Source organism: Pogona vitticeps, chromosome Z (genome assembly GCF_051106095.1).
Source record: "Pogona vitticeps strain Pit_001003342236 chromosome Z, PviZW2.1, whole genome shotgun sequence".
Classification (NCBI taxonomy): Eukaryota; Metazoa; Chordata; class Lepidosauria; order Squamata; family Agamidae; genus Pogona; species Pogona vitticeps.
In genome coordinates, this window is record NC_135799.1 from 1,251,011 (window position 1) to 1,275,383 (window position 24,373).

At 49.7% G+C, this 24,373-nt stretch overlaps 1 protein-coding gene and 1 pseudogene across 2 annotated transcripts in view; both read right to left on the bottom strand.

Annotated features, from left to right (window-relative positions):
• LOC144585057 (uncharacterized) overlaps nt 1–9,103 on the bottom strand; it is a 115,703-nt pseudogene extending 106,600 nt beyond the window's left edge. The window contains exon 1 of the transcript XR_013539536.1: nt 9,017–9,103. The product of XR_013539536.1 is annotated as an uncharacterized LOC144585057 (transcript). The remainder of the gene's footprint in view (nt 1–9,016) is intronic.
• Nucleotides 1–20,109, bottom strand: part of LOC144583070 (uncharacterized) — a 41,188-nt gene extending 21,079 nt beyond the window's left edge. Inside the window, exons 1-2 of the mRNA XM_078382522.1 lie at nt 20,076–20,109; nt 9,017–9,120 (exon numbers count right to left, since the gene is read on the bottom strand). The gene's annotated coding sequence lies outside the window, so the exon portion shown is untranslated. The remainder of the gene's footprint in view (nt 1–9,016; nt 9,121–20,075) is intronic.
• Nucleotides 20,110–24,373: the final 4,264 nt, after the last annotated feature.

The window sequence follows — 24,373 nt, forward strand, 5'->3', positions numbered from 1 at the left end:
CCCCTGTGATTCTCATCATACTGCTGTCTGTTTGTTTTGAATGGTCTTTGCAAGTTTTGTTTTGCAGTTAACTTAAAATTTGGCTTACGGTGTATTATATGCGTTCCCCATTTGAAAGATATCGGTATGTCTTCAAACTTATATAATAAGCTCCAAAAATGATAAGCATGTCCATGTTCTTTAAATGACAGATGCACTCTCCCCATCCACATCTTAGGCTTTCTAGGATATATACAGGAGCAACGCATATACATTAAGGGACCCCAGTCTTTACCCAGAATGTCCAAGATATCCCGTGTTACATCGGTGTTAGTTTTCCACGTATTATTGGACCTTTTTAGAGGCCAGTTGTATATAGTAATGTGACTCACAGTGTTAGTCGGTGAGACTGTAGTCTGTGGCTTCTCTGTTCCGGAGTTTACTTTCGTAAGAAGTCGTAGGTAGGTATTGTCCGGCTGTGTGTTGTCCCTATCTGTAGGGGCTATAAATGAGGACTGTGGGCCATTTACGTCTGGGGTGGCATCTTGCCATTCATCAATTACTATGAAGTCTGCATTTGAAAGGGTTAAGTTCAGGTCCTCAGTAGCTTTGCTTGCATTGCAATTCTCAGCCTGAGTCTCTGGAACCTTTTCAGAGTTTGCGGCCAACTCTGTGTCCACCAACCTCTGAATAAGATGCTCTTCTTTTTGAGTTAGGCAGGGATTATTCTTGTTTATTTCTAGTATATGAGTCCCACTTCCTGAGTGATGGAAGTCTGAATCTGGATCAGGGAATGTCCGGGGGGGTGCTGCTGTCAAAATCCCCGTTTCTATCAGGGTGGCTATGAGTTGGAGAGTTGCTTTCAGGTCAAATATTTCTTGATGCAGTGCATGAAGTTTATCGAAGATGCTCTGAGTTGATTTTGCAGAAAAGAAGCACTGGTCCCGCAACTGATTGTAGATAATTTTGATGTCCTCATTCTCAAGCCCACAAGATTTGTCAATCTGTTCTTCTATAGATACATTCCTTGGCTCAGTGTCTGATAAATTTGGATTTTTCTCAGGCAGGTCTGTTGATAAAATTGATGACCTTTCCTGCAATCCTGGGTCCACTGACCAATTACCAATCAAGTAGCCAAAAGGGTCTTCAGCCACCTCATTTCTTTGGGAACCTCTGATGGTCATGTTCAAATTTTGATTGTTTGAGATAGATGGGGTACTTGAGACATATTCCCTTGAAAACCTTTGCCCAGTGGAACTGGAAAAGTCCTGTTGATTAATGGAGGTTAAAGGCACACGGAAGTCTAGTACAGCTCTTTGACTTTTGCTTCTTGGGAGCATTGTTACTTCCAGCACGAGCCTTCTGGGCTCTAGTAACAACCACTGATAGTGATTTTATGTGCTGTTGAATCTCAGCTGCAGCCAGAAAAGTTAGAGCCGTCTGCAAAACCTAGCACAAGTCCTAGTGTGGTTTCTTTATTTCTTTATTACCTTGCCTTCTGTGGTGTCTCCTTATCAGATAGCTCAGGCAACTCCCAATTTTTGACATCAAAGTTTCTTTAAACAACTCACAGTATTGCAGCGTAGTTCCTGCCCGGCCTTGAATTTTCCTTGAAAGAGTCTCAGTCCTTTCCAAACATGGTGTTGCTGATAAACTCCCCCGGGAGACTCAACGCTTCTTGCTCTCTTTGGCTCCAGGCACCACCGGTAAGCAAAGTTCTTTAATAAAACTACTTGAGCAGTTGAATACTTTGTAGGTATTAAAAATAAGGATTAAAGATTAAAAAGGGAGCAGAGCTCGATACCAACGCTGTTCCTCCCAATACCTGAAATATATCTCAATTGATTTGCTGTATAATAACATTTAATACTGGTTATCTGACAACCTTCTTTTTGTAATATCTACCAACATTTCTTATTAATCCTAGCTTTCTTATTATTATTGCAATATGTATGAATCATCACTTGCCATTATTTTAACTACTTACCCAAAATCTTTATTGGTAAGATCCGGAATAGGAAATACAATTTAGGGATCTATTTGATTTTAAATAATCCACTTCTGCCAAACCAAAAAAATGTTTCATGTTTTATATTCCTTTATCTTTTGACTTATCTCGTTCCTCAACTATCCGAATACATTTTCAATACATCTTGTAAATTCCAAGTCATCTTTACCCCGGTGTGCTTTGGAAGAAAGTAAATGAAAAAGCAAAGAGCGAGGAGGTCTGTTCCGTGCACATGGAGGTTGGTTGTCCAGTGGGTGAGCTTTCCTTCATTGGGGCCAACTGAAATTCCAGCCTGGTGTGTAAGCTTTGGAGTCCTCCAGAACTCTTCATCATCCTAAGTAGTGCTTATGTCAGAGTGGTGCAATTTTTAAGCAATGCCTGTTGCCGAGGCTCCTTTCCAGTCAAAGCAGTCAAGAAAATCAGGCAAGGATATCGATATGGTAAAAGGCGACCTCCTAGCCAGTTTCAAGAATATTGTTTTGGAATATCGTCAGTGGCAAAAGAACAAAATGGTGGGTGATCTCAGTTTGTTGGTGTTTCAACTGAGGCTCTGGAGGTAACTTGGATGCCATTTCCCAGGTTGAAGTCAGTGCCACTTACATATTAATCTATTTAACATTATAATTCATCTTGTCCCAAAGCCTAATCACTTTGATTATGATAAACAGCAAAAACACATTTCAACTCCCATAAATCCTAACCAGCAGAACTAATGGTAAAGGCTTCTGGGAGTTTTAGTCCAGGAACATCTGGGGATACAAGGTTGGGAACCCCTGGCATAGAAGAAAACATTCATCTTTATCAAGTAGCCTCTTGATTTGCATGGGTTAAGTAGTCGCAGCCAAGGGATTGCTTTCTTCCATTGCCAAGATGGCAAGGGTCGAGTGGAGTGGTGGTAGAACAGACAGATTCAAGCACCCTGTCCACATCCTCAGGTCTCAACAATTGAAACTCATCCATTAATACCTGACCTAAGCACGGCACACTGGACACATCTTCTGATTCTGCAGTAACAGTGGAGTCCAACCCACTGCGAATCTGAGCGATTTCCCCCTCAAAATGGATAGCAAATCATCACAGCAAGCTGATGAGCAGTCTGGGACCTCACTGGATTTCCCGGTTGAAGAAGATCCCGGACCACCCGAAACAGCTCTGCTGGACGACATTCTGAGGAAGCGATACGGCTGGAAAAATACTGTTTCGCCAGCTGTATTGCCACAAAATAGGCCCGATAATGGGCTCTAAGTCGTGTTCGATCGGACTCCCAGCGGGACTTCCTCCACCTGCGCTCCAGCCGTCTCCCCTCTCGCTTCATTGCCCGCAGTTCAGAAGTATACCACGGAGCTGTCTGGGCTCGGCTAGCAGGGAGAGGGTGCTTAGGCACAATCGTGTCAACCGCCCGGGTCATCTCCTTATTCCACAGGGTGACCTGAGCTTCGACAGGAGCGCCAACCATATCAAACAGATAATCCCCCAGAGCATTCAGGAAACCATCTGGATCCATTAGTCTCGGAGGGCGGATCATCTTAATCGATCCCCCACCCTTGCAGAGGGGAGAAGAAGCTAAAAGACTAAACTTGATCAGGAAGTAGTCTGACCATGACAATGGGGTCACAACCAGCCCCTCCACATCCAGACCACCATCTTCCAGTCCCATTGAGAAAACAAGGTCCAAGGTATGGCCCTTCTCATGTGTCGGGCCGATGACACATTGAGACAGCCCCATGGTTGTCATGGCGGCCATGAAGTCCTGAGTCGCCCCAGTCAAGGCAGCCTCGGCATGGATGTTGAGGTCCCCCAGCACCAACAGCCTGGAAGTCCTCAACACCAGGTCCGAGACTACCTCCGTCAGCTCATAGGCAGGGAGACTGTTGGTATGCAGCAGGGTGGGCGGTACACCAACAGAATCCCTAACCTGTCTCGCGAGCCCAACACACAATACAGGCCCTCAAGACCTCCTCTCAAAGGGATAGGAAGCCTGGTCAAGGAGATAGAACTCCTATACACTATGTGAGGAAATGGATTTTGTAGTACCACATTTTTCAGAGTTTGCCTGGGAAGGAGCTTCGTTTGATCTGCCCAAAGCCCTCTTCAAGGTTTCCGTCTCAGAGAGGTAAACACATGTGTCAGGAAGGCGTCTCCTTTGGGGAGCCATTCCACGAGGGGAAGGAGCCAAACTGTACTTCCTAGCATCCCCTAACTGTCTAACCTAGACTAGGTGAGATCTAGAAGGGTGTGATTGGGAACTATGGGCTATCTTCTGTCCCGAGATTTCCAACTACTTACTTAAAATTCCTTAACTGGGTACTTTGTCCCTTGCACACCAGCCTTTCCAACCCAAATAACCAAAAACAGCAAACAAAGCCCTCGTGGCTAAGGCACTCTCACCTTTGCTCCCAAGAAGCATACTTGGGTAAAAGATAAAATATTTATTCAAAAGTAGTAAAAAGTCAGAAAACAAAAGAAATACCTGTCAGTTACAGGACAGAGTTGTCATCCTCACAATATAATAATAATAATAATAATAATAATAATAATAATTTATTGTCATTGTAAGTATATACACATACAACGAAATTCACAGACACCCAGAGACCAGACACATGCACACACATAAAATTCCCAAACACCCACTAAAAGTTCCCCACTAAAAATACAAACATCTACACCGCAGGCCAAGTTACACAGTCCAACTAATTATTCACTACTGGTGGTCTTTAAGCTCATTATTAATTGCAATTATAGCTCTGGGATAAAAACTATTGAGAAAACGTGTGGTCCGAGTCTTAATTGTTCTATATCTTCTGCCAGATGGTAACAGTTCAAAAAAGTTATAAGCAGGATGGGAAGAGTCTCTCAGGATGCTATGTGATTTCCTTAGACAGCGGGATGTGAAGATGTCATCCAGGGTTGGTAGCTGGAGCCCGATGATATTCTGGGCAATTTTAATGGTTCTCTGTAGAGCTTTTTTGTCCGCTACAGAGCTACTCCCAAACCATGCCAGAATGCCATAGGTTAGGACACTCTCAATGGTGCTACGATAGTATGACAGAAGCAAATGCTGAGATAAATTTAACTTGCCGAGCATTCTCAGGAAATACAGCCTCTTCTGTGCCTTCTTCATTAGCATGTTGGCATTTATAGTCCATGAGAGGTCCTCTGAGATGTAAGTACCCAGAAATTTAAAACTACCAACTCTCTCCACTTCCTCACCGTTTATGTACAGTGGTAAATGTACATATCTTTTCCTCCTAAAATCAATTATGAGTTCTTTAGTTTTTTTGATGTTAAGTGTGAGATGATTTTCTTTACACCAAAGTATCAACCTTTGTACTTCCTTTCTATAAGCAGACTCATTGTTCTTATTTATGAGCCCCACCACTGTCGTATCATCCGCAAATTTAATAATTGCATTGGTGTTATACAGTGGGGTGCAATCATGTGTGTACAGGGAATAGAGGAAGGGACTTAGCACGCAGCCCTGGGGAGCTCCTGTACTTAGTACCAGGGTAGAAGAATGGTGAGATCCCATCCTTACTGACTGTGGCCTATCTGTCAGAAAATCCTTTATCCACATGCAGATCTCCTGAGGTAATCCCAGGTTGATCATTTTAAAAAACAACCTATTTGGTAGAATGGTATTAAAAGCAGAGCTATAATCCACAAATATGGACAGTTACCCAATATTATTTGTTTTGAACCAGTAGAAGTTGTTATAGATTCACCTAATGTTACACTAAATAAATCTGTTAATGTTCAAAAAGAGACTCAGTTGTCATTTCCTGCCAAAAAGGAGGAATTGTTTCAGATCTTTAATGAACCCGATCACAACAATCCTATCTTTTTCATCAGGCCAATGTTCCTAAAGCTAGACAATGCTTCAATTTATTATCATTAATTCCTGATATTACATTCAATAATGCCATTTCAGGTTTTATATCTATTTTCTGCTGGGTAATTTCTTTTGCTAATTCCCAAGAAGATTAAGTGCTAAAATGATTCCACCACCCCCGCCATGTCAGATAAGCCACGCCCACCAGGTTAAAGGTGCTATTCCACTAGGGCAGTGGTGTCGAACTGTGGCCCTCCAGATGTTCTTGGACTTCAACTCCCAGAAGCCTTCACCACCACCTCTGCTGGCCAGGATTTCTGGGAGTTGAAGGCCAAGAAGGGAGGGCCACAGTTCGACACCACTGCACTAGGGGAAGGGGCCAACTTGAGTTCCCAGGTTCACCAGCCTTTGAACCCTAGGCTGAGTGAAACCTAGAAGGTGCAGAAATGGACAAAACGTCTAACCCTAGATTCCCACTTATCCCCTTATTTGGGGACAAAATACTATTGACTATGTTCTTTAAGCCCTGCACACCATACTGACCAGGTAGGACACCCGAAGAGCCAAAATAACCCACATCACTCTGTGGCGAAGACAGTTTCTTTAGACACTCAGACTCTTGTTTCCCTGAGGATCACACTTCGGTAAAATATAAAAAGAGGAGAAAAGGAGAGAAGAAAAGGAAAAAAGCGAACTTCTGCCTGCACCAAAGCCTTGAAAAAGGCAGAAAAAGCTCTCCCTCTCCCTCCTGGGGAGGGAAAGAACAGAAGGCAGGGCTCTTTTGTCCAAGAAAATTTCAGGGACCCCCCCCCCAGAGGGAGGAGAACCGCCTCAGATGCCTCCATTTGCCCAGAGGTGCCTCTTTTCCTCTCCTTAAGAGGGGGGGTGGAATGGCTTCCAAGTGAGGCCCCCCATCGTCCCTCCCAACTGCGCAGGCACAGTGACACCCTCCGAGGCCTTTCCCCCACTTTTTGCTCAACACTTGGAGGGGAGAGGGAGGGAAACAGGAGCGCCTCCATCCCAGTTGCTTGAGAGGGAGGGAAGCCCCCCCCAAGATGAAGGGAGGTGCGCGCGCACGCGCGCACGCACGCACACACAAGATGTGCCTCAAGGGACCTGGGCATCTGCAGAAACCCCTGGAGATGCGGCCAGCTAGCCAGCCAGAAAAGGGTCAAAGGGGGGTGGATGATGGGCTTGGCCTGACCTCCCTTTTCTCCGGCCGGCTCTTCTCCTTCGCGCCTCTCTGTCTCCCTTTCACACCTTTTCTTCTTAGAAATGTCATTCTATACAATACATCACATGTGTGCGCATGGGGGGGAGATCAGGAAAATGTGGCTTACGATCCTTTTATAAGCCACGTGTTAGATGGCCAGAATAGCCACTGATCAATTTTGGAGGAGTCCTCAAGGGGATTCGGCTACAACCGAACACAGTGAAAGAAGGCAGATGGCACTACAAGAAAAATTAACGGACTTCCGGCTTGACGTCACGACGAGACAGCAGCAGGAGGACAGAGCTCTGTCCCCTGGGCTGAATCCTGACCTTGTTCGGGACACCGTAGGGTGTCGGAACCGCCCTGGAGGGGTGGTGAACTGGGGGGGAAGCCTGTTGATCACGGGGGGGCGGCGGCCACCCCGTTCGATCCAGGAAACCCCCTAATCAACGAACAGGCAGAAAGAAGCAGCTTCGGCTTGCTTGCAAATCGCTGTCAGCCAGCCAAAGAAGCAAGAATCAGCCTTTTGACATTGTTGTTTACCATCCGGTGAGACTTTTATAACTAATTGCTTATACCCCTGAAAATTCCTACATATGGAAAAAAGAAATGCTGTTCCTCAGAAACTAAAAAGTGGCAAAAAATCTGGTGAGAGGGCTAGCTGATGGAAAGGAAATAACTTTAAAATATACTTTGAGAACATTACAGTTTGGTGTGAAGCTTGAGAAACTTTCCTATATTCGATAACCTGAATTTATTTTGACTACTTGGAATCTCTTGGCGTGGAGCCCAGAAGCCTGTGACCTTGATTATTTGGCTGTTATTCCCTTTTGACTTCCTCTGAGCTTGGCTGGGAAATTAACCCTAAAGTGGACTTTTAAGGCCATCAGCTGCGGATACAATATTGCAATGGCCCAACAAGAAGAATTCTGGAATGGAGTAAGACTGGCACTTGAAAGAATATTGGACACTGTGAAATCTCACTTTGAAGAAGCAAAAACAGCTAATCAACATCAGATGGATTGTGGTCTGCAGGCAGCAGGGAGCGGCAAGGAAGATGGAAATATTTCAGATGAGGCATCCCAATTCATACAGCAGCTCGAGAAAATTGCTCCAAGAGAGGCACCGGTCTTGGATCAGGGAGGAGTGCCAGGGGGGGATAAGGAAAAGAAGACAGCAAAATTAACCAGAAGATGCCTGGAGGACTCACTGAGGATGGACTGGGTGCATAGAGAGTTGGCGGGCATAGATCAGACCTATAAAATGGTTTCAGAGGACATGAGGGATGACAGAAAGCTTGAAAACACAGTAATATTAAATGGGAAAGAAATTAGAGAGGGAATTACCTAGAAAGATGAAAAAAGGGGAAACAAGGAAGGGCCTTTTAATATTGAAAACAGGTTTATATTTACTATTTGGATTTGTGAAAGGGTATATTCTGTATATTAAAAAGGAGAATTAAATTGAAATAAGGGAGACCTAATTAGAGTAAAGATCTAATATGGTGATTTTTTATTTTAGGTAAACTAAATTAGATATAAAGCTGCGTTATGGATCTGGAACCACCTTTAATAAAAATGTTACTAGAAGACTGTTAATAGAAGAATGATTAGAAGAATTTTATATAATATGAGAGTAATATTATGATAGTGGTCATATTGTGTACTAAAATCTGTATGTGAATGGTTTGAATGCTTGAAAGATGTTTGGAATTGGGGGGGACAACCAGGAAAATACTGAGATGTAAAAAAACAAATAATTGTAAGCAAAATATGCAACACGATGTCTGACAAGCACAAAACAATGTAGATAGACTGGAAAACTAATAAAATGTTTTTAAAAAATTAACAAAGAAGCTTCAGGCAGCCAAAGGAATAAAATCTTTCTCCCCTCCCATTAATTTATTTGTTGAGGAGGGAGAACCGTTGGGGCAACCAACCATCATCCTTCACAGTCACAGCCCAGGAGACAACAGGATCCTTACCTGAAGAGACCTCGTTCCCAGTAGGAGATTCTGGCGCAGAGATCTCGAGCCTTGATCCAGAGGATCTTGTTGGGGGCAATACGGGGTCACCTCCTCAAAGGCCACTGGAAGCGGGAGGGAGAAAACAGAGTCTTACTGGGTGGAAAAGGTCCCACAACGTCCCAACTTTGTTTGTTTAAAAGGTTTGGAAATTACAGGCGTACTCTGAAGTTCAGCTTCAGTAACGTGAGTCGCATGCCCCATTTCCTGGCAAATAGGACAGCTGGGACAATTACGCCTGGCTGATTTTGAAACACTGAGCCAGTAGAAACGAGAAGTAATTCTATTCAAGGTCCTTTGGAGGCGAAGGTGGCCAGAAAAAGCAGCAGCGTGGGATAACAGGAACACCTTTCCTCGGTAAGGCTTTGGAACTGTGTCAGGGCAGGCAGGATCTCCTTGTAAGAAAGTCCCAGACCATCCCTGACACAGCCACCCACACCTATGGGGGGGACTGTGCTTGGAGGGGATCCCCAGCCTCAGTGCAAGGAGAGAAGGACGTGGGGTGGGTGGACAGAAGGGAAGGAAGAAGAGGCGGAGCAAAAAAAGAGAGCAATACCCCACCCACTCCGAGGCTCCCAACAGAAATATCCGGGGGAAATGGCCTGGCTCACAATGAGAAACCTCTGCCTGAGCAGACAGCACTCCCTCCCCCCCACCCCATCCCACTTTCCAAGTTTAAAACCTCAGTCTTAATTAATTCTTCATCAGGCTCCGGCTGCCCATCAGTCCCTTCATCATGTTTTGAAGGCAAGGAACTCAACTTCTCCAGCTCAACAATTTTCCTGTTTTTAAACATTCTGGGCAGCCTTTAGGCCTTTGATTTCTTTGTTGTGCCAAGGCAGCTGGGCTAAGCAAACATACCTGTTTCTTTCTTCAGAATTTAGGAATTCTCATTTGTAGCCCCCTTTTTCTCCTGGCCAGAGGGCCTCAGGCCGCCCAGAATAGTAAAAACAGTCCTATGGATTTTAAAAGGCAAATGGGCAGAGTGTGTGTGGAAGTGCTGGTTTAAAAAAGGAGAAAACAGCACCTCCCGTGCAACAGAGCGGACCTGGCAAAAGGGCCACAGAGGAGATGGGCGTTGGAGAAATCAGCTTTCCCGAGGTTGACCTCCCTTTCCTTCATCCTTTCCTTCATCCGGCCTAAAGGCTGACAGAAACAGGCAGCGACTCGGGTTCAGAAATGAATGACGGCGGCTTCCCTTGAGCTACAGAAATCGTCCGGTCAGAATGGAAAACGAACAACTCTGGTGACCTGGAAGGGTATCTCTTCCCCAGAATAGCCTCGTTCTCTCATTTCATTTCTCCCCCCAAACGTGCTAGCCGGTTGCAGAAAGAGTTGCCACCCGAAATGCACCGACTCTCACAGGCACCGAAGCCTGACAGACCCTGAGGGAGGTAGAAAGAACTCCCCCCAACACGAAAAGGCTTGTTTCAAAGAGCCTTTCCTGACACGTCTCCCCCCGCCTGGTTCCTCACATGTCCAGTCATGATCTCAACTCCTCCTGCCCCCCTCCAGGCTGGACACTGCCTGCCCCCCCAGATGCTGAGCCTCTCCTCCCACAGCCTGGGATCGGGGCCCCAGAGGCCCTGCCCTCCCTCCTTGGCTTGTTTGTTCCTTTGTTGGAGGAGACCCAGAAGAAGGGAAAGGCCAGCCTTGACCGAAGGGAGGGCGGGTGTGTGTGTGGGGGGGTCTGTTTGGGGGAGATTTGCATTCTCGGTTCCTTTTCTCCTTTTGTGGGAAATGACTCCCTCTCTGTCTCTGCCCCCCCCCCCACATATGCAACATCCTGGTCTCCCTACCTCCCTCCTCCCTCCAGGAGCCTAGATCAGCCCCCTATCCTGCAAACCCCATTTCTGGTACCCCACCATTACCCTCTTGCTTCGCCCACACTTTTGCAGCCCCCCTTCCTCACCATCCTTCCAACCTCATTCGGCTCGCCTCCCCCCCAAGACTTGCAGGCTTAAAAATAACGTTTTCAAGTTTTGACAGAATGGAGTGGGGATGGTTGAGGTCGGGTTTCCCCCTCCCCTTGGGGGTCCTTTGAGGTTTTGTCTGGAGTGGGGGGTGGGGAGAGAGCCAGGCCCCTTCCTCTCCTTCCCCTTTGAAAATCCACCGGGAGAAGGTGCAAAATTTTTGTGTGGGGGGGGGGTCGCCATGCAGGAAAACCCAGGACCAACCCACATTTCTACCCTGCCCCCAAGGGTGCCTTGCTCGGAGGGGAATCTGGAATCCTCTTCCCCCCCAAAACAGCCCCTCTCCCTCCCCTGAACAGAGACACACCTGACCCCCCCACCCAGAAGAAGGAAAAGGCCAGCTTTAGGGGAGATTTGCAGGAATTGACCGCCTCTCTGCCTCTGCACCCGCACTTGCACACACACACAAAGCTTATGCGACGTCCCAGTCTCCCTCCCTCCCTCCGAGCCCGCTCCTGCCATTTCCCACCCCCTGCCCAGACCCGATGGGGGAAGATCCTCTGAGCCCCATGGGGGGGGAAGGAGAGGGAGGGGGTGACCTCCGGGGCTTCCGCTTCCTGTTAGAGCAGCGCCTCTTCCACCTTCATAGCTCTAGGGTCCTCTCTCCACAGCCCCCCCACCTTCCTTCCGGGGTTCCCCAACCGCTGGCCTTGAAGAGGGGGGAGGAGAGGGGGGAAGGGCAGGAAGGAAGAGAACACCACAGGGGGGCAGGCGCCCCAGGGAACAACTGCCCGTGGGGGAAGAGTAGGGGCCGGGGTCTGGAGGGGGGGTTTGGTCGCTTTTTCCCCTCAGGAGGGGAACTGAGGTGAGGGGGGGGCTCTCCCTTCCCTTCAGGCTCTCCCATTTGAAGCCTCCTCTGAGGGGTTGTGGTGGCGCTGCGAGCTAAACTGCAGCAGCCTTTGTGTGCTGCAGGGTCAGAAGACCAGCAGTTGTGAGATCGAATCCACGCGATGCTTGTCCCAGCTCCTGCCAACCTAGCGGTTCGAAAGGATGCAAAATGAAAAAATGCGAGTAGATAAATAGGGACCACCTGGGTGGGAAGGTAACAGCGTTCCGTGTCTAAGTCGCACTGGTCATGTGACCACGGAACCTGTCTATGGACTAACGCTGGCTCTATGGCTTGGAAACGGGGATGAGCACTGCCCCCTAGAGTCGAACACGACTGGACAAAAATTGTCAAGGGGAACCTTTACCTTTACCTAAAGATTAAAACATCAAGATACATTTTTCCAACTTAACTAAAATCTATGACATGACTTATTGTGTTCAGATGTAACACAAGATGGATGCCTTAGAACGACCAGACTGCCATTGAACTAGCAGGAACAGGATACTTGTGATTGTTGGGAGGTATCAGTAGCAAGTGGTGGCCCTGTGGGCTAAACTGCAGAAGCCTTTGTGTGCTGCAGGGTCAGAAGACCAGCAGTCGTAAGATCGAATCCACGCGACGGAGTGAGCGCCCGTCACTTGTCCCAGCTCCCGCCAACCTAGCGGTTCGAAAGCATGCAAATGCAAGTAGATCAATAGGGACCACCTCGGTGGGAAGGTAACAGCGTTCCGTGTCTAAGTCGCACTGGTCATGTGACCACGGAAAGATTGTCTTCGGCCAAAATGCTGGCTCTATGGCTTGGAAACGGGGATGAGCACCGCCCCCTAGGATTGAACACGACTGAACAAAAAAATTGTCAAGGGGAGCCTTACCTTTTACTGGAGGGGATTTGCCCGAGGTTTCCCTTTCAGGAGCGGGAGGCAAGTTTTTCTCCGCTAACGTTTCATTTTGCATATATAATACACGGGCTGAAAGAAGGGCGTCGAAGTAACTCTGCCTCAAATATATATAGAAAGAGCGAAGGGGGATATTCTGCCCAGAGAGAAGCCTGTAACCATGTGATGGAGGTGGGGGGAAAAGGGGTGAGTGGGAAGAGTGCGCCTTTTTGGCCTTCCTGGCAGGGAAAAGTTCAACAGGCTGGCAGAGCTGGAGGGGCGCCGTTTTGTGTGTGTGTGTGTGTTTGCATCTCTTGCACAGACTGACGAGGGGCTACCCCCTCCCTTCTGCAAGAAGAAAGGCTCCCTGCCATCTTTCGACTTGCCCAGAGAGAGAGAGAGAGACCCCCGAAGGGATGGGGTGTGGGTGTGTTTGGGGGGGTCAGATTTGCCATCTAGGTTCCTTTTGTCCCTCCCTCCGAGCCCCCCCCGCCGTTGCCCACCTCCTGCCCAGACCCGATGGGGGAAGATCCTGGGAGCTCCATAGAGGTGGGGGGGAGGAGAGGGAGGGAGCAGGGGGGCCCCGCTTCCTGGTAGAGCAGCGCCTCTTCCGCCTTCATAGCTCTAGGGTCCTCTCTCTCCGCCCCCCCGCTTAGAATGGGGGAGGGGCGTCTCCTCTTCTCTCTCCCCCCCCCCCGCCTTCCTTCCTTCCGGGCTTCTCTCCAACCGCTGGCCTTGAGGGGGGGAGGGGAGGAGAAAAAGGGCGGGAAGGAAGAGAACGGGGGGGGCGCGGGGGGGGGTTGGTCGCTTTTCCCCTCAGGAGGGGATACTGAGGCGAGCGGGGGTGGGTTCTCCCTTCCCTCCCCTTGGAAGGCTCTCCCCGTTCGGAGCCTCCTTCTCTGAGGGGATTCGCCCGAGGTGGTTTCCCTTCAGGAGCGAAAAGAGGCGGCGCTTCCTTTGCCAAGGGAGGGGTGTTACATACAGCACTGATGTTACCTGTCTGTCATGGGTTTGGAGGGAAAGTTCCATCCTATGGGGAGTGGAAGGCGGGACATCAGGAGGAGGGGCTGTACTGTATAAATATGTGATGCCTGTGTGGTGAGACACACTGGGAGACACTGTGAGACACTGGGGTGTGACGAAGCAGCAGCTGGGAAGAAGAAGCTGTTGTGGGAGTCTGTGTGTCAGACAGGGTACTTCTGTGTGTCAGAGTACCAACCTGATAGGTTCAGGTGTCTGTTGGTTAGCCAGAACTGATAGGTTCAGGGTCTGTGCTTCAAGTTAAGGGTTCTGGGTGAACCAAACTGTATGCTTGTATGAGTGAGAATAAGCCACGTTACTTTATCCTATTCACCTGATTGTTTTATTTTTCCCTGTGTGTATTTAAAATAAACCTTATTCTTTTTATTGTTTAAAAATCCATCCCTGGTCTGTGTGACTTCTTAAAGGGAATGGTTGGTGGCAGCTTAGTGTAACTGTGTGACATATCCCAGTAGGTCTGGGTTTGTCACATTGATTGGTGGCAGCGGTGGGATACGACTGGTCCAGTTGTCCAGTGGTCCAGCAAAGCCTTGGCAAGTGTGCCCAGAGCAAGGGGGGTCTAGTCAGGGACAGTCTGAGGCGCGTAGGTAATCTTCTAGGTGTACCTCACGGGGAGGTGCGCTAGTAGAAGAACGTGCCAACTGGGGAGACTTAGATTAAGGTGCTCTGAGGTAGCCTAGTTTTGGCGGGAAAAAGCTGAGGCAAAACTGCGTAGCAACAGTGATCTAGCTTGCCAGCTGAGAGGCCCAGCAGAGGGGGGTAGGCTCTGACTCGATACTGTTGCAAGTTAGTGCTGAAGAACAGCAGCAATCTCTAGGGAGAGCTGGTTCTGAGGCAAGAAGGAAAAAAGTGGTCGTTTTATTTTGAGGCTTGACTTTTTAAAGCAGCCTGTTCTGAGGGGGGGGATTATGCCCTTGACTCGAAGCCAGATGGCCGAAATGAGTGAAGTGAAAGACCCCCAGATTGACCAAGGTTCTGAGGATGAATTTGGCTCAGTGCAAGGTGACAGCACAGGAGAGCAGAACCCAGAACTCAGAAAATTGCTCATAGCCCAACAGCATGAACTGAGGATGAGGCAATTTGAAATGGAGGAAAGGGAAAGAGAAGAAAGGGAAAGGGAGAAACAGCGGCAATTTGAAATAGAGAGAATGGAGAGGGAGGAAAGAATGGAGAGAGAGAAAATGGCATTTGAATTAAGAAAACTGGAACTGATGAACCAGAACAATAATAATAATAGGGATTCTGAGGGAGGCCAATTGTCTAAAGCTGACCTGAAGAAATTCCCTGTGTACCACAAGGGAGATTGTCCTGAGGTGTTCTTTTCCTTAGTGGAAAGAGCGTTTGTGGACTTCTCAGTGAGGGAACCTGAGAAGATGACCATCATGCGATCTTTAATCAGTGGTAGCCTGGCTGAGGTCTATGCCGAGATGCCTGAGGAACTGATGAAAGATTTTGCAGAGTTTAAAAAGCTGGTGTTTGCCAGACATGGGATAAATGCAGAGCAGCTGAGACAAAGATTCAGGTCCCTCACAAAAAAACCAGAACAGACTTTTACCCAAGTGGGGGCCCAATTGGTGAGGCTGCTTGAGAAATGGCTATCGCAGGAAGGGACAGAGACCTATGAGCAGCTTAAAGACTTAATAGCACTGGAACAGTTCTATTCAGTCCTGCATGGGGAATTGAAATTCCAGGTGAGGGAAAGGAAACCGAAATCTGTGGCAGCAGCCGCAGAGATCGCGGATTTTATTTCCCAAATAAGAAAGCCATTGGGTGAGGGGAAATCTGTAGGTAAACCCAAAGAAACCTACAGCAAGTACTCTCAGGGACCAGGGAAAAGCCAGCAAGGGGGAGGGGCCCATGGTGAAGGGAAGCCCTCAGACATGAAACTAAGACCTCAGATTTTGGAGGGAAAGCCAAAACAAGATGAGAGAGAATCAAAATACACCAGAAAATGTTATTTCTGTCAAGGAAAGGGTCATCTAATCTCAGAGTGTGAGAAATTAAAGCAGCTAAAAGGAATGGTGCCTCAGAATTCTAGTGGGACCAAGCCAAAAGCTGTGTTCTGTGTCCAGAAAGAGCAAGGCTCAGTGTCACAGAGGGAGCCTGTTGCCATGGCTACTCAGTCTGGAACAGCTACCTCTGCTGATCAGGCTGAGGAAAATGGTCCTCTTGTGGAAGTAAAGCGCTGCTTGCTGGTGAAAACAGATTCTCAATTGTTTGAGACAGCCGGGGTGGACGTAGGAATACTTGACCGTCAGTATAGGGGGCTGCGGGACACTTGTTCCCAGGTAACCCTGTGCCATCCAGATATTATTCCCAGGGAGTTTATAATCCCAAATGAGAGCATAAAGGTGGCAGGGATTGAGGGGCAGGTAATCTCTCTGCCAGTAGCAGAGGTACCTGTCAACTTTCAAGGCTGGAGGGGAGTTTGGCGGCTAGCAATTTCATCGACTCTGCCAGCAGCCGTGCTCGTGGGAAATGACCTGGCTGAACATGTGAAACGGGTGCTAGTGATTACACGCTCACAAGCCACCACGGGGACAGTTCAGGGGGGTAATGATGAGCCCGAGACGGAAGCAGAGGGGAGTTCAGAAGCTGTGGTGGAAACCTTAACCACAGACAGCAGATTTGGACAGGAGCAAAAGGCAGACGCCACTCTCCAAAAGTGTTTTGAACAGGTGACTGACGCCCAGCTAACACCTGAGACCCCAGTGAGATTTCTGGAGAAAAAGGGGATTTTATATAGAGAAACCCTGAGGAATATCTCAAAAGGGGGAGATGGGATCAGAAGTCAGCTGGTGGTACCTGAAAAGTATCGCCCCATGATTTTACAAAGGGGTCACTCTGACATGTTTGCTGCACACTTAGGGGTGAAAGGGCCCCTTGATTTGATCAAACAAATTTGGGAGCAGATCACCCAGGAGGACCCACAAGACGTTGTGACATACATAGACACCTTGATGAATGACCTAAGGAGAAATCTAGAGCTGGCAGCAGAAAACCTGCAAGCTCAGAAGGTCAGACAGAAAACATGGTATGACCACAAAGCTAGAGAGAGGCACTTTGACCCAGGGGAGGAAGTGCTTTGGCTTAGGCCCTGCAGAGAGAATAAACTGCAGCTCAAATGGGCAGGACCATATAGGGTCATTTCCAAGATGTCAGACCTGAACTACCTAATAGAGCAGGAGGAGAGCCAAGCAAGGAGGGTGGTTCATGTGAATGCCCTAAAACCCTACTACAGAGGGGAACAGAGGGTTTTATTCGCGATAAAAGCAGCTGAGAGTGAGGAAGCGGAATTACCCTTCTGGGAGGGTAGAGGGGAAGTAAAATACAACCCAGAGGAGGTAAAGATCAGTCCTGCACTCACCCAAGACCAGCAGCAAGAACTAAAAATGCTGCTTAGCAAATATCAACAGGTGTTTTCCAACAAGCCGGGGATAGTGAAGGGAGTGATGCATCGGATCCACACAGGGGATGCACCCCCGCAGGCAGTATCCCCATACCGAGTAACGGGACCCTATAGGGACAAGGTGCGGAAGGAGCTGGACGAGATGCTGAGGGAGAACATAATCGTCCCCTCTTCTAGTCCTTGGTCCTCTCCGATAGTCCTTGTGGACAAGCCTGATGGGAGCATTAGGTTTTGTGTCGATTACAGGAAATTAAACCGTGTAACCACTCCTGATGCCTACCCAATGCCCAGGCTAGACAACCTGATTGAAACCATAGGGGGTTGTCGGTTCATCTCATCATTGGACCTGGTAAAGGGATATTGGCAATTAAGAATTGATCCCAGGGATCAAGAAAAGACTGCCTTTTGCAGCCCTTTTGGTCTCTATGAGTTTCGAGTCCTGAGCTTTGGTCTCAGAAATGCACCAGCCACATTCCAAAGGCTGATGGACCAGACCTTGGCAGGGCTCAATGACTTTACAGTGGCCTACATTGACGACATAGGGATCTTCAGTAATACCTGGGAAGATCACCTGATACACCTGGAGTTAGTGCTGCAGAGGTTAAGTGCAGCAGGGCTAACAGTAAAGGCCAGCAAGTGTCAGCTGGGTAGCCCAGAAATAAAATACTTGGGTCACATGGTAGGGGGAGGAGTGATAAAACCCCTGGAGGCCAAAATAGAAGCTGTTCGTGATTGGCCTAGACCCAACACCAAGAAAAAGGTCAAATCATTTCTTGGGTTGGTGGGCTACTACAGAAAGTTCATCCCGAGGTTTAGCGAGATTGCGGCTCCGCTGACCGATCTGACGAGGAAGACGGCTGATGACCGCATCCCGTGGACCAGCGACTGTGAGGCGGCGTTCCAGAGGTTGAAGGAGGCGTTAATCAACTATCCAGTCCTGCGGGCTCCAGACTTCGACCGGGAGTTCATCATCTACACCGACGCGTCTAACAGCGGGGTAGGAGCAGTTCTGTGCCAGGAGGATGAGAATGGTGACCAGCATCCAGTGTCCTACCTGAGTAGGAAACTTCAAAAAGGTGAGAGACATTTGGCAACCGTGGAGAAGGAGTGTTTGGCCATAGTCTACGCGATCCAGAAGGCCAAGCCTTACATCTGGGGAAGACATTTTATTCTGTGTACTGACCATTCACCATTGCAATGGTTAAAGACAATGAAAACCCACAATAGCAAACTTATGAGGTGGGCTTTAAACCTACAGGACTATGACTTTGAAGTGAAGGTGGTCAGAGGGTCAGTGAACTGTGTTGCTGACGCCTTATCAAGAAGACCTGAAGAATGAAGACGGCGAAAGAAACATGGACTATGTGTATATAATGATGACAAAAGTTAAATGTACCTGTTTTTCTGAATTTGGTTTGTATGAATAAAGGTAAATTGATGTAATGTATATGTTAAATGTTTAAATGCCTATTTGCTATGGTTTAACTTAGAATGTAAGTATAAGTGAGTATAATATGGTATGTATAACTGTTGTTGTGTATTTTATACAGGTTGTTTTTTGGTGAAAAGCACGTTAGCTTTCCCCCTACAAAACAACTTATAAAGAGGGGAGGTGTTACATACAGCACTGATGTTACCTGTCTGTCATGGGTTTGGAGGGAAAGTTCCATCCTATGGGGAGTGGAAGGCGGGACATCAGGAGGAGGGGCTGTACTGTATAAATATGTGATGCCTGTGTGGTGAGACACACTGGGAGACACTGTGAGACACTGGGGTGTGACGAAGCAGCAGCTGGGAAGAAGAAGCTGTTGTGGGAGTCTGTGTGTCAGACAGGGTACTTCTGTGTGTCAGAGTACCAACCTGATAGGTTCAGGTGTCTGTTGGTTAGCCAGAACTGATAGGTTCAGGGTCTGTGCTTCAAGTTAAGGGTTCTGGGTGAACCAAACTGTATGCTTGTATGAGTGAGAATAAGCCACGTTACTTTATCCTATTCACCTGATTGTTTTATTTTTCCCTGTGTGTATTTAAAATAAACCTTATTCTTTTTATTGTTTAAAAATCCATCCCTGGTCTGTGTGACTTCTTAAAGGGAATGGTTGGTGGCAGCTTAGTGTAACTGTGTGACATATCCCAGTAGGTCTGGGTTTGTCACAAGGGGTTTGGTTCTGCAAATATAAGAAGGAAGAGGCTGACAGGAGGGGCCTCGAACTAACTCCGCCTCCAATATATCTATACCAGTATATTATAGAGAGAAGGGGGATAATCTGCCCAGAGAGAGAGAAGCCCGTAGGCGTGTGATGGAGGTTGGGGGGGGGGGGAAAGACGATGCGGGAAGACCGGGGGGGGGGAGGGAAGAGCGCGCCTTCTTGACCTTCCTGGCAGGGCCGGAGGGATGCCCTTCTGTGTGCGTGTGTGTGTGTGTGTGTGTAAAACGGAGCTGAACCATTAACACGGAGGTTGTAAACTCGGAAAGTGAGAGGGGTGGGGGTGGGGTGGTCTGGGGGCCAGAGAGATTCCCCCCCTCTCCCCTTTGAATCCCCCCTCCGCCTCCCTCTCGAGGAGACCCAGAGGGGGAAAAACATTGCCTTCCCTTCCACTGGAAAAACAGGCCTTTCTCTCTAAAGCTTTAAAGGAGGCGCTCAGCCACGGAGAGTCCCTGCCTCCCCGGGGGGGGCACCCACAACCTGGGGGGGGGGTTGGAGTCACCTCCTCTTCCCTCTCCCCCCCCCCCGTCCAGGCCAGGCTCTCCCTTGAAGGGACGTTTTAGGCCTCCCTCTCCTCCTCGAAAGACGCCTTGCCCGCCATCCCGAAACCTCTTGGGGAAAACTCAGACCCCCCCACCCCCCCACCCCCACCTCTCCCAGGGACGCGGGGGGGGGATTTTTCTACTTACCAGAAGGGCCACTAAAACTCCCCCAACCGCCTTCTCTGAGGGGAGACCTTCTGGCCGCCTTCTCAACTGCGCACGCGTCACAGACCCCCACCCCACCCCCCTCTGTGGGGGGAAGAGGAGCGCATGCGCGGGAGGGAGAGCGAGCCGAGCAGCCAGGGAGGCGATCCTGCGCGTGCGCAGAGAGGAGCCCTGGGTGGGCTTGGAGGGCAGCCTGTCAGTCACGCGAGGGGGAAGAAAGGGGGGTTCTTGCCCAGCCAGCCTTCCAGAGGGGTTGGGCTTCGCGGAAGGAGGAGCGAGCTCTCATTGGGTCTCCGGGTTGCCAGGCAACCCCCTCATAGACGACATAATAGACGCCCCGGAGGGCTTCCGCCCAGCAACGGGTGACGCGCAGAAGGAGCGAGTTCTCATTGGGTCCCTCATTGTTCTTCCCTGGGCGGAGCCACAGCCTGCAGACGGACTCAGCGTCGCCCCCCCCCCTTCAGCCTTGTTCTCTTGCGGCCCCAGAAATCCGGGCGAGGGGGGGTCTCAGTCAGTCCGCCATTGAGGAAGAGGAGGAGGAGGATGGCCCCGCCATGACTTCTCACCTCTTTCCTCCCCCCCCCCACACACAAGGAAGCCCCTCTAAAGATCCCCCTCCCACCGAAGATTTCACGGAAAGGCCCCTCCTGCCCCCCCCAACCGAGTATTTTTCTCCCCTTCAGGGGGAGTATATTTCTAGGGACACCCCTCCCTCCTCACTTTCTCTCCCCCCCCCCCAAAAAAAGGCTCCCAAATCGCCCCCCCTTCCGTTGGGATCCTCAGGCGGGAAAGAGGGCGGGAGGGGTGGGTCGAGAGAGGAAACCGGGGGAGGGAGAGGGGCACGGCCTCCACTTCCGGTGGGGACGCAGCGCCGGAAGCAGCCCCTCCTCCTTTCCCTCCTCCTCCTCTAAACTTTCGTAGCTCTACGTTCTCTCCTTTCCCAAGGATGGAGACTAAAAGTTACCGAATCTATGCCCCTCCCACTCCCCCTCCTCTTCTCAGCGGCGATTGGTTGGGAGGGAAGGGAGGAGGGAGAACGTAGAGCTACGAAAGCCGTAGAGGAGGGGGAGGAGGGGCTGCTTCCGGCGCTGTTCCCCCCCCCACGGGATTCGGAAATGGCGGCCGTGCCCCCCTGCCTCCCTCCCTCCCTCCTTCCTCCCCTTTCTTTCTCTCGCTCTTTCTTTCCGGCCTCTTTTCCCGCTTCAGGTGGGGCGATTTGGGGGCCTTTGTTTTTTTTGGGGGGGGAGAGTGGGGGGAGGGGAGAGAGCAGAAAGAGGTTCGCATTCGCTGCGTGTGTTTGTGGGGAAAGAGAGGCGGGAAGTCAGGGCGGGGCCGAGATCCCAATACTCCCCCCCTTTCCAGCAAGGCACCCGGGCCCTCTTTGTGTGTGTGTGTGTGTGTGTGTGTTTCTCTCTCTCTCTCTCCAGGAGTCCCCTCAGTCTCCCCTCTCCCTCTACTCCCCCCCCCAGTTGTTCTGGTTGTTTCCCTACCACCACCTCAAGTCTGAACTTGAGCCCCCCCTTTGGTTGGAAAGCTTGGCGAAAGTTCCTGGAAAGCCCAAGTGGGAATTGGGGGGCCTTTTTTGTGGGGGGGGAGAAGGGGGAGGGAGGGCTGCAAGGGGGGTGGGGGAGGATAGGAGGGGGCCCAAAGAAATGGGGCTTGGAGGGGGGAGAAGACAGGGGGTTGGCTCAGAGGGAGGGAGGGATGTTGAGGATGAGGATGATTCATTTCTATGCGGCCCATTGCTATGTGGGGGGATGGAGGGTCAGGATTCAGGTCAGGGCCTGGTTCCTGTGCCAGGAACCTCCCTCTATTGCAGGGGCATCAGCAGCCGCCTTGGCTGCCAGATGGACAGCATTGAAATGAAGTATCATCATCCACATTCGCAGCTATCTTCCAACCTACCCACTCCTGCTTTTCCCTCTGACTTCATTCACAACCCTGGCAGGAGCTGGGAGGGATGCAGGTGCTGGGGTCTTGCGGCTGGCTCCCCCCCTCCCCACCTATCGTATTGCCTGGGTTGGTCCGGAATGGATGCTTCAGAGCCATTGGCTTTACAAAAGACCTGCCTCCCACCCACCCCCAGATGCAAAGGCTGAAATGATCCCTGTGAGGAGGGACTCTTTCTGGGTTGCATTTCTCTTTTTATTTTCTCCAGCCCTCCATCTAGGAGGGGCGAGTCTTCTTCTTCTGACTCTTCCCAAAGCCCCCTCCGTCCGTCTGTCAAGAGGAGCCTCCAAAATCAGAGGCCGCCGGAGAGGTGGTTCGTCTTTGGAAACGAGGAGCCGGCCTTTGGGAAACGGGCTGGCCCTGGAGGGGGCCTTTGGGACCTGACCCCCGGAAAGGGCTCTTCCTGGGCAGCCAGGAGAAAACTTTCCAGCAGAGATCTCCTTTCTTGGGGGGGAGCAGAGGAACTGGCCGGCAGGATCTACCCCTCCAGTGCTGGCCAGAGGGGGGAGGGGGAAAGGGGGCAGAGGCCACCTGGCCAGAGGGCAGACTAAGGGGCCTGGATCTAGCCCCCCTCGCTCCTAGCCAACCCCCGATCTTCACCCCCCCTCCAAGCCCCATCACTCTGGGGCCCCTCCTATGCCCCCAACCCCTACACATGAACTTTGCCTGAGGATCCAGATGGAGATGGGTGATGACCTCGGGGGGAGAGGAGAGATCAGTGGAGGTTGACCCTAGAACAGGGTCAGGGAACTTTTTTACCTTTTACTCCTAAAAAATGGGCGGCTCTCTTTCTCCACCAGTAGGCAGCTCCTGGGTGACCATCAAAGAGCAGCAGGTGGCTTGCCTGCCAGGGGTGCCTGATGCCACCTCCCACTCCATCACCAGCTCCGGCAGCTGCATTGGGGCTCAGCATCAGAGCTCCTGCAAGCCTTGCCGTCGAAGCGCCCTGACAGCTGCCACACGAAAGCCAAGAGCTCCACCAGGCCCAGCCGGCCAACATGGAGGTGCCACCGAAGGAAGCCATGCGGCTGGGCGAGCAGCACTGCTGCCTGGTGGGCTCCTCCAGACCCTCGTGACCACACCCGCCCCCCGCCGCAATCCACCTCTCCCAGCACTGGAAGGAGAGGCTCCTCTTGGCCAGGATGCTCTGACCACTCACCCTCTGCCATGGGCAGCCCCGTCACCACCACCTCGGCTGACATATGCCACCGACTGGGGCCCATCCCCGGCTGCCATCCATCATGGCTCCAATGAGGCAGCTGGGGACTCCCTCCTCTGGGTAGAAGAGGAGGAGGAGGGAATGGGGTTAGGGTCGCGTCCTCATTACCCCCAGGATTTTCATTTTTACCCCATTTGGGGAAATTTATCCCTGTTCCCTGACCACTGGGTTAGTTAAAATAATGGCGAGTGATGATTAGTATATATTGCAATAATAGTAAGAAAGCTGGGATTAATAAGAAATGTTGGTAGATATTACAAAAAGAAAGTTATCAGATAACCAGTATTAAATCTTATTATGTAACAAATCAATTAAGATATATTTCAGGTATTATAAGCAACAATGAAGATTTAATATGAAAACAATTGAAAATGCATGGAAGGGAGAGAATTTTGGATAACTTTTTTTTTCAAAGAAAACATTGGGGAAGAGGATAAAAAGATTGATAAACCTGTATTTTTCTATTTTTAGTACACCTTTGTTTATAAGACCCACACAGACTCATTTCTAACGCAAACATTAAGAAAACTTAGCTTTGCATATTTAGCCTCTGGGATCAGAATGCTCGGACATTAGGAGTCCCTGTGGCTTCTGAGCCTGCCGTCTCCACCTCCAGTGAGGTGTGTCCCAATCGGTTTGTAGAGCATCAGCTGACATCAGTTCCACAAGACGCGTGATTGGAGCATGTTAAGTCTCCTGACTGTAGGAAGCAAAGCCTCGCGATTGAAGGAAGCCTGTTTACAGAGGCTACATAAAGACCCTTTTTGGTTCTCTCCGTGCTCTCAGCTTACTTCTGTGTAACCAGTGGGCTGTGGAAAAAGTACCGTCTTATAAACTGAGAACTCTGGCGTGTTTGGAAGTTGGTAATATTACAGAGGATTATTAAATCCAACAATCTTCCCTCTAAGCAGATTGCTTGAGAAATTCTGCAGAAAATCCTAAATGGGTTTATAAAAAATTGGATGAAACAGATACAAGTGTCGGGTGGGGGCGGGGGGCTATTTTTCTCCCTTTTGGGGGGAATATCTTTCTAAGGAACCCCCCCCTCCCCTCCCCTCCCCCTCCCCCAAAGACCCACCACCGCCCGGAAAAAGAGGGAAAAGGGGGGAAG